This window comes from Cavia porcellus, unplaced genomic scaffold (genome assembly GCF_034190915.1).
Source record: "Cavia porcellus strain 051 isolate PalLab524CR breed Dunkin Hartley unplaced genomic scaffold, mCavPor4.1 scaffold_29, whole genome shotgun sequence".
In the NCBI taxonomy this organism is placed as follows: Eukaryota; Metazoa; Chordata; class Mammalia; order Rodentia; family Caviidae; genus Cavia; species Cavia porcellus.
Genome location: NW_026947512.1, coordinates 20,519,960 through 20,528,387, shown reverse-complemented (window position 1 = coordinate 20,528,387; position 8,428 = coordinate 20,519,960). Strand labels below are relative to the sequence as shown.

General features: G+C 36.7%; 1 pseudogene; it reads right to left on the bottom strand.

Moving 5' to 3' along the window:
* Positions 1-271: 271 nt before the first annotated feature.
* Positions 272-2,914, bottom strand: LOC100720634 (histone-lysine N-methyltransferase SUV39H2-like; annotated as a pseudogene).
* Between the last annotated feature and the right edge of the window lie 5,514 nt (positions 2,915-8,428).

Sequence of the window (8,428 nt, the reverse complement as noted above, 5' to 3'; positions counted from 1 at the left end):
TGCAAACACACAACTCACTGTACGGTGAGCGCAAGGTATGAAATCCAGTTAGAGAATTAGATGTTGGGAATGTAGAAGAGGACCAGAAAGCCCAGTGCATGACCAAGTGGTTACAGGCAAAGAATAGGCACTGACAACGTTTACTGTTTAAAAACAACTAGCATCTCACTTAAAGTTTCTACTGTAGTACACAGAGGCACACACCTGTAACCCCAGCACTGAGAAAGCTGAAGCAGGAGGATTTCAAGTTTGAGTCTCATGTGAGCAGCTTAGCAAGACTCTGTCTCAAATTTCTTTTTTTCATTAAAAAATATATTTCTTTATTGACACATCCTGTGGTTTTTGGTTAGCAGACACAAGGCCCTAAACATGGTCAACTTATCCTATATTTTAAAAGAGCAAAGTCATGTGATAGCAATCTAATGAATAAAGTATAGCTTCCCTGAAAAACAGATTAATAATGAAGATTTTCAAAGTGCTGCATTGTTGAATTCAGTTCAGTTTTACCAAGCTTACTGTAAGCTAAAATCTAGAGCAGTGGGCTTAGGGAAAAATTAGGCACACTAAAGGCTAATCTGCTGCATTTATCTTCACGTTAGATGCTGTGAGAAATCCCAGCGTCAAAGACAGAAACAGTTTTCCTGATTGAGGTTTCACTACAAAAGTGGAAATAATTTCTATTTCAGTCTTTATACAATCTTTATACATAGTAGGTCAACTAATAAAAAGTCTCAGTTCACGCACACCCTTTGGCTAATGTTAGCTCTATATCATATCTAGAAATCCATGTATAAAATAAGTTATCAGTTCAAATATAGGTTGCTTTTTAAGAAGAACCCACAGGAAATATAAAAATAGTTTGGTGGAAAGGAAACCTTACAACTGCTTGACATGAGAGGATGTATGCTACTAAGTAGGCATTACTAGGTACAGCTGCTCCCCAGGGAGCTGGGGTCAGTTTAGATCTGAGGTCCTCAACACAGGTCTCCTAATCCTGGCACTGTGGCACCTTCAGAGGTTTCACTCCTCGGCAAGTGCCCCAGATCCCTCCTGGCCCCACCGTCCTGTCCTTTTAAAGCACAATGGTCAGCCCTTCCAGACTTCTCAAGGGAGATTTTTCTTCTATAAAATAAAACTTACACTACAGTTTGGACATACAATCTTCATAATGCTTTATATTCTTTCAAAATATGAAATTGAGGGCCAGGAATGTTGCTCCGAAGTATAAGCAGCTGCCTGGCAAGCAAAAGGTTCTGAGTTTTATTCCCAGTTCCAAGGAAAAAAATCAAGTTGAAATATTTTATACTTTAAATTTCTGTATCATTAAGATGACAATGTTTTAATGAAAAAGTAGAAGAAAATGGTATAAATTCAGTATCACCTATTTGTCTCAAAAGCAAGAACGGTGAATATGTTATACAAATGACAATACAGTAACAAAACCAGAACTTGTATATTTGTCCAAACTGAATTAACTGTCTTTGAAATCAAAGTATACGGCAAGCTGAATGTTTCATCCCAGCAATTACTGCCTTTTCAGTTTAACACTTTTCCCACACAGAAGGAGGCACACTTTCTGGCTCACAGATTTCATCAGTGTGCGCCTGCTGATCTGTCCGTAGTGTCTTCCACATCTGGGATCTGACAGCCAATTAGGTCCATTTCAAATTAGCCTATGGCCTTGCGTCTTCTTCACAGCAATAGTAATGTACTTGGCAGATGTCTTGAAAGAGGAACTATAATTAATGCATTATAATCTTGATAATATGAAGAGTCCATCACTTTTAAATGTGTTAACGTTAAGGAAAACCAAAGTACCATGAACACTATCTGTACTTCTCTGTCAGTTGAGGTAATCTCTACACGACACTGCCTCACATCTGCACACAATTCTGATCCTCTTTCATGCCAGGCTGTGGTCAGCAGAGTCTAAAGATGTATCTCCAGAATCTTTCATTTGGGATTCAAAAGTTAGTTCTTCTCCAGCGTAGATGGTTCTTGTAGAAAATAATGCTATTCTGGAAAGATAAGTACCGAGGTTATCGATGAAAACATTGAACACCTGAAGATCTGGATCACAACTGTGATTCACAAAGTGAGACGTTTCCATATTGAACTGCATCCACCGTGAATTCATCAGATTCATACTCCAGATCAATGAGAGATATGATTCCTCTTATGTCATATAATTGCCCCTCCTGCCTTTCAACTTCTTCACTTGTGATTACCTCTCCAAATTCCATGACAAAATTCATTCTTTTAATCTTCATAAGGGTCTTTATACCCCAGCTACAGCCATTGCTAGTTCAAAAGATGCAAAGTGAGTACTGTGTGGTTTTCTGTACAGTCCTATTGGGCCAATCAGGTCCACCTCAGCGTCTTGAGTTGCATTCATAGATGAGAGTGCCAGGTGGGGTTTTAATGTCAGTTCTTATTATAAGTCAACACAACACCAGCTTCAGTAGGACATTTCTCAAAGAAGCAATCTGTGCACGAACAAACAAAGGTCACTTTATTGACTAAGCTGATTGCAGGGGCTGATTTGTATTCAGTAACGTAGAAATCTGTAGGTGGGCCCTCTTAAATCAACAGTATTTTTCGACAAATATTCCTTTATGATTCTTTCTTCTGTTGAGTTCATCTTGCCACTTCTGCAGAGCTATCCTTTGTTTAGCTTTCTTTACAATGCACTAAGCACTAGCAGGTTTCCAAGTTTTGCTATTGTCTTTTGGAACTACTGCTTTGCCTTTCTTTAGCTGAAATAAATAATTACGCTTGTCATTAATGAATTGCTGAAGCAATAACGGACACCTGAGATTTTGCAAAGGTTCCCAAGAATTTGTAGACTCTTTTTTCCATTTTACAAGATAATCTTCCCTATCCCGGAATCTCCACACCGCCGCAGCCATCTTGGGGAGGCTTCCTTCAGACGACGGCGCGGGCTGACCGTCCGCTCCGCTGGCCCCGCCCCCGCTCGGCGCCGAGAGCCGCGACGCGCTCTGACGTCACGGCGGGCGCCCCGGGCTGCCCCGTCTCAAAATAAATTTAAAAAAGAAGGGTGGGGTGTGTGTGAGGATGAAGTTTATTCGGGTGTGTGTGAGGATGTAGCTCAAGAGGGTCCGGAGTTCAATTCCTGTTCTCTCACACACCCAAACAAAGTGTGCACTAAATACTCAGTTCACACCGCAGGACCATGCTTTTTGCCTGTCTTCAGCGTTAACAAGTATCAATTATTTTTAAATGGAAGACATGGTTAAAGAAGTAATAAAAAGTAAAACTTAATGAAATGAGTAATTACTAACGTGAAAAGAAACAGTAAATGCGATGGTTGATCTTCAGCTTAGATGGAGAGACACCTTGGTTTACTAGGAAAGCACATTTCTAGGTATGTCTGTGGGGACATACAAGCCAGCAAACTGATGGGGCAAGACCTGTCTCGAATGTGAGCAGCATTATCCGATAGGGTTGCAGCCTGAATGAAACAAAATCTGAAAGAAGGTCGAAGACAGCCAGTCTTCTTGCAGCCTTAATTCTGCTTGAGTGGGGACATCTTTTGCTAGTGCCATTACTTATCAGATTCCAGCTACACCGCATTAATAATGGGACAAAATTAGTCCCAGATTCAGGTTGGTTTTATCACACCCAACAGCTTAAGTGGAAGCTTCAAAAGAAACAAACTACTTCCAAGTAACTTACCTGGTTCCTAGGACCAAAATTCAAGAATATTAGACTGCAACAACCCAACAAGGTAAAATTCAATACCTGCATCCGATTGAAAATTTTTAGGCATACAAAACAGAAAAAGATGTAAACTAAAATAAGAAAATCAATAGAAACACACTTGGAAGTGATACATAAAAGAATTAACTGAAAAGGGTACTAAATTAATTATAAGTATAGTCTACATGTCAAAAAAAAAGTAGAATAATACTTAAGCACTGACAGAGTTAAAAAGCATAAAGAGGATCGGAGATAGAGCTCCTGTGTTACAGCATCTGCCTGGCAAGCATGAGGTTGTGAGTTTGATCCTCAGTACCCAAAACTAACTAACTAACTAGCAAGAAAGTATGGGCGGGAGTGAAGTCCAAGCGTGGAGTGTTTACCTCCCACATGAAGGAGCTTGGGTTTGAACTGCAACCTCCAAGGAAAAAAACCAAGCAAATCCAAGACCTTTATCAAACTTCCTGAGATGCTGATTCCAGTGTCTTGATCGAAAAATACAAAGGTTTAAGAGCAGACACTATAGAAGATTAATCACCTTGAAAACGTATGACAGGAGTTATTCGAAATGAAATGCAAAGAAAAAAATGAATAGAGCATCAGTTAACCAAGATTTCAAGTAGTCTAATATGTAATTGGAGCCTCCAAATGACAGGAGAGTTCAGAAAAAATATTTGAAAAAATAATAACCAAAAGTTCCAAATTTGATAGAAAGTATGAGCCCTCAGATCCAGTGGACTCCAGGCATGAGGAATATGAATAATACAGTCCTAAAAATTAATAATCAGAAATTGCTCAAGCCAGAGTTTAATAGAAAATATTAAAGGCAGGGAAGAAGATGTTACCTGTTGGATAATAAAGATAATGATGATAGCATATTTCTCATCAGATAGAATGCAGTCATAACAGAATTGGAATAATACATTTTAAATATTGGCAGAAATATAATCTCAAATTCAATACTCAGCAAAAATTTTCATAACTGAAGATGAAATAAGTACACAGGAAAGATGAAAAAATTCATCCTCAGCTAATTTGCACTACAAGAACTGTTAAAGAAAGGCTTTCAGGGACAAAGATACAAGATGGAAATCTGAGTCTACAAAAAAGTAAAAACAAAATTCTCTCTTTTACAAATAATTACTGAAAAATGAAAAAGTATTAAAACTAATCATAGGCTTGCAATATTTATAGAAGTAAAATGTATGAAAATTATAGAAAAGATGTCAGGTTAGAGAGAAACTGCATCTTACTGCTGTGAAACTGTTACCCAGTACTCAGATTATTTCTTTGCCAGTGGCAGTACAGTAGTGGCAAGCCTATGGTATGTGTTGTTACAGTATATTTCTTTTAGGACAAAAGATGTTAATTCATGAGTTGTTTTTTCTAAACTAAAACCTCAGTATTCAGTTTTAATTGCAGTGTCGCCACTTTCAATAAATAAGTGGTTTTGGTTTGCAGTTTGAGCGTTCATCTCTAAAAGATTTCTCCATCACTGGCATAGAATATTTTAGTGGAAGAGCACTGGCCCAGCATGTGTGAGGACCTGGGTTTGCTCCAAATTACCACAAAACAAAAATCAAAGCAAAAATATAGTACTTAAACGAGACTGTAATAAGTTAAATATGTGTTATAGATGATAAGGTCTGATGTTGTTGGCTTGTTACATTTCACAAGAAAAGTTTCACAAGAAAATGTAACAAGCCAACAAAAGATTGAATTGAATCATCAAAAATTCTCAAAAGAAGATAAAAGATAAAGGAGACAAAGAACTGGAACAAACTGAAGATACAGTGAGATGTTACATTTAAAATGTAAAATGCTATATTTATCTATAAATAACTGAAAATTATCTTCAGGATAGGAGATACATCAGAATGGCTTTTAAAAAGACCAACAATATGCTGCTTATGTGACAATCACTAATACAAAGACACAACTAGTTAAATGTAAAACAATATAAAAATATATGCTATGTAGCTGTAATAAAAGGCTGAGGAGGCTTTATTAATTTCAAAGTGTATTTCAGAAGAATGTGTACTATCAGGAATATAGGGTGATTTCATAAAGGCCAGAAGAAGGTCAATTCCATGCAAAGCCATAATTACCTTACATGTTTATGTCTCTTAACAACAACTTTAAAATGCATGAAGCAAGGTTCCATCACAGCTCACCAGAGGCAGAGCTCTGCAAGGGAAATTTGGAGACGATCCCTTGAAAGTGGAGGTACTCATTAATAGGGGATTCAAATAAAATCAGATTCAGAGAATAAACCTGAAGGAGAAGCCCTCCAGATGGGAGTTCAGTAGGAGGAGGAGGTTTTCAGAAGGGAAATGGGGACATTTCTGGAATGTCACACGCCTTCCACTCTGGGTCTGGTTGAGCACACTATCTTGGAAGTAGATATAATGGCCTGAGGAAAGTAGCCAGAGCTCACAGACCAAAAATCCAACATTCCATGCAACAGGAAACTGAAATCAAATAGTAGTAGCTACCCTCTTTTCAGATAAAGTGGCCTTCAAACCAAAAGTGATCAGAGGAGGCAAAGAACATCACTACATACTAGTTAAGTGGTTGAACAGGATGAGGTAACAATTTTCAACAGATATGGATCAAATACCAGCATACCCAGTTTCATTTTAAAAAGTGCTATTGGGCAAAAAAACATCAAACATCAATGCAGTCATTACAGGGAATTGCAGCACCCTGTTTTCACCAATAGATCAAATAGACAAGGAAATACATTTAATGTATATCTATGGAGTGTTCAACCTAGCAAGAGAATACCCATTTTCTCAGTGGCATGCAGAACTTTCTCCAAAATAGACCTCATACTAGACAATAAATCTTGCTTAAATAAATAGAAAAGAATTTTCGTGCATATTATCAGATCATAGTGTAATGAAACTAGAAGTCGATGGCAAAAAAACCCAAGGAAATCATGCAAACACATGGAGATTAAACAATACATTCTTGAATAATTAAGTGAGTCACAGAAACAAAGGAAGAACTTTAAAAGTTCCTAGAATCAAATAATAATTCCAATATAACTACTAGATCTTATGGAATAAAAGCAAGCAGTGCTAAGGAAAGTTTATAGCTTTGAATGTTCACATCAGAAAAGCACAGCAAGTAATAACCATCATCATCATCATCTACTGATGCACCTAAGAACAATTTAAATAACTAGTAACAAGAAAATTATAAACATCGGAGCCGAAATTAGTGAAATTGAGATTGGTGTTTTTATTATAAGATTTAATGAATTATAGAGCTGGTTCTTCAAAAGGATAGACAAAATAAACAAAACTCTTAGCCAAACTTAAAAGGAGGAAAGAAATTACTGTGTCAGTGCATTTAGAACTGCAAAATGCAAAACCATAAAGCTTATTATTGAAATCTAGAGATTAATAAGTAACTACTTAAGTTAGAGAGACTAGAAGAAACAGATAGATAGCTAGACATATGTGGTCCTAGAAGAAAAAAAACCCTGAACAATACAACAGGTAATGAAACGAATGCAATAATAAAAAACCTACTAACTGAGAAAAGCTTCGGATCTGATGAATTCAGTATTGAATTCTACAAGAACTTCAGGGTAGTCCTAATGCCAATACTCCTCAAATTATTTAGTGAAATTGAAAGAGAAGGAGTCTGTCAAAATCATTCCTGGAAGCCAGCATTACCTGGATACCAAAGCCAAACACAAACTTAACAAACATGAAAACTATAGGCCAATCATTTTTTTAAAATTTATTTATTTATTTATTTATTTTTGGTACCAGGGATTGAACTCACAACCTCATGCTTGCCAGGCAAACACTTATGCCACTGAGCTAAATCCCTGGTCCCAGGCCAATCTTTTTTAGATGCAAAAATCTTCAAGATACTGGTAAAGAAAATGTAACACATCATAAAGAAGATTATGCATCATGAAGGTGGCTTCATTTCAGGGATACAGGGAACAGAAGCCAAGACAAAAATCACATCATCATGTCAGTAGATCAGAAAAAGCCTTTGACAAATTACATCACCCACTCATGATAAAGACCTTGAAGAAAATTGCTGTAATAGATATTATCTCAGTATGATAAAAGCTATTTATAACACACCTCTGTCAACATATTATTTACCGCATTTTTATTAGTATTTTTTTAATACACAGTCAATACATTTTTCAGGGAGGAATTGGCTCATGTACATATCACATGTTGATTGTTTTTACTTCCTCTTTCTCTTCCTCTCCTCTTGTCTCCCTCATTTCAAGATGCCCTCCCCATTTTTTCAAAGAATCAACTCTGATTCATGGCTCCTCTGTGTGTTTTTTTCTCTATGTTAATTTTTCTGTAATGTTTATAATTTAGTTCCATCTATTAGTTTCAGATTTGGATTTTTTTTCTTTCCAGGTTCTTGAAATGTATCATTAGGTTATTTATTTGCGATTTCTTTTTTAAATGTATATTTACAAATATAAGCTTGTCTCTTAGAACTACTTTCATTGTGTTCCTAGAGTTTTGTATCTTTTTATTTTTTAGACAGGGTCTTGCTTTGTAGTTTAGGCTGGCCTTGAGCTCACTTTGTAGCCCAGGCTGGTCTCAAATTTGAAACTATTCCCTTGCCTCAGCCTACGGAATGCTGGGATTAAAGGCATGTGCCACCATGACCGGCTGAGTTTTGTATATTGTACTTGCATTGTCATTTAATTTTA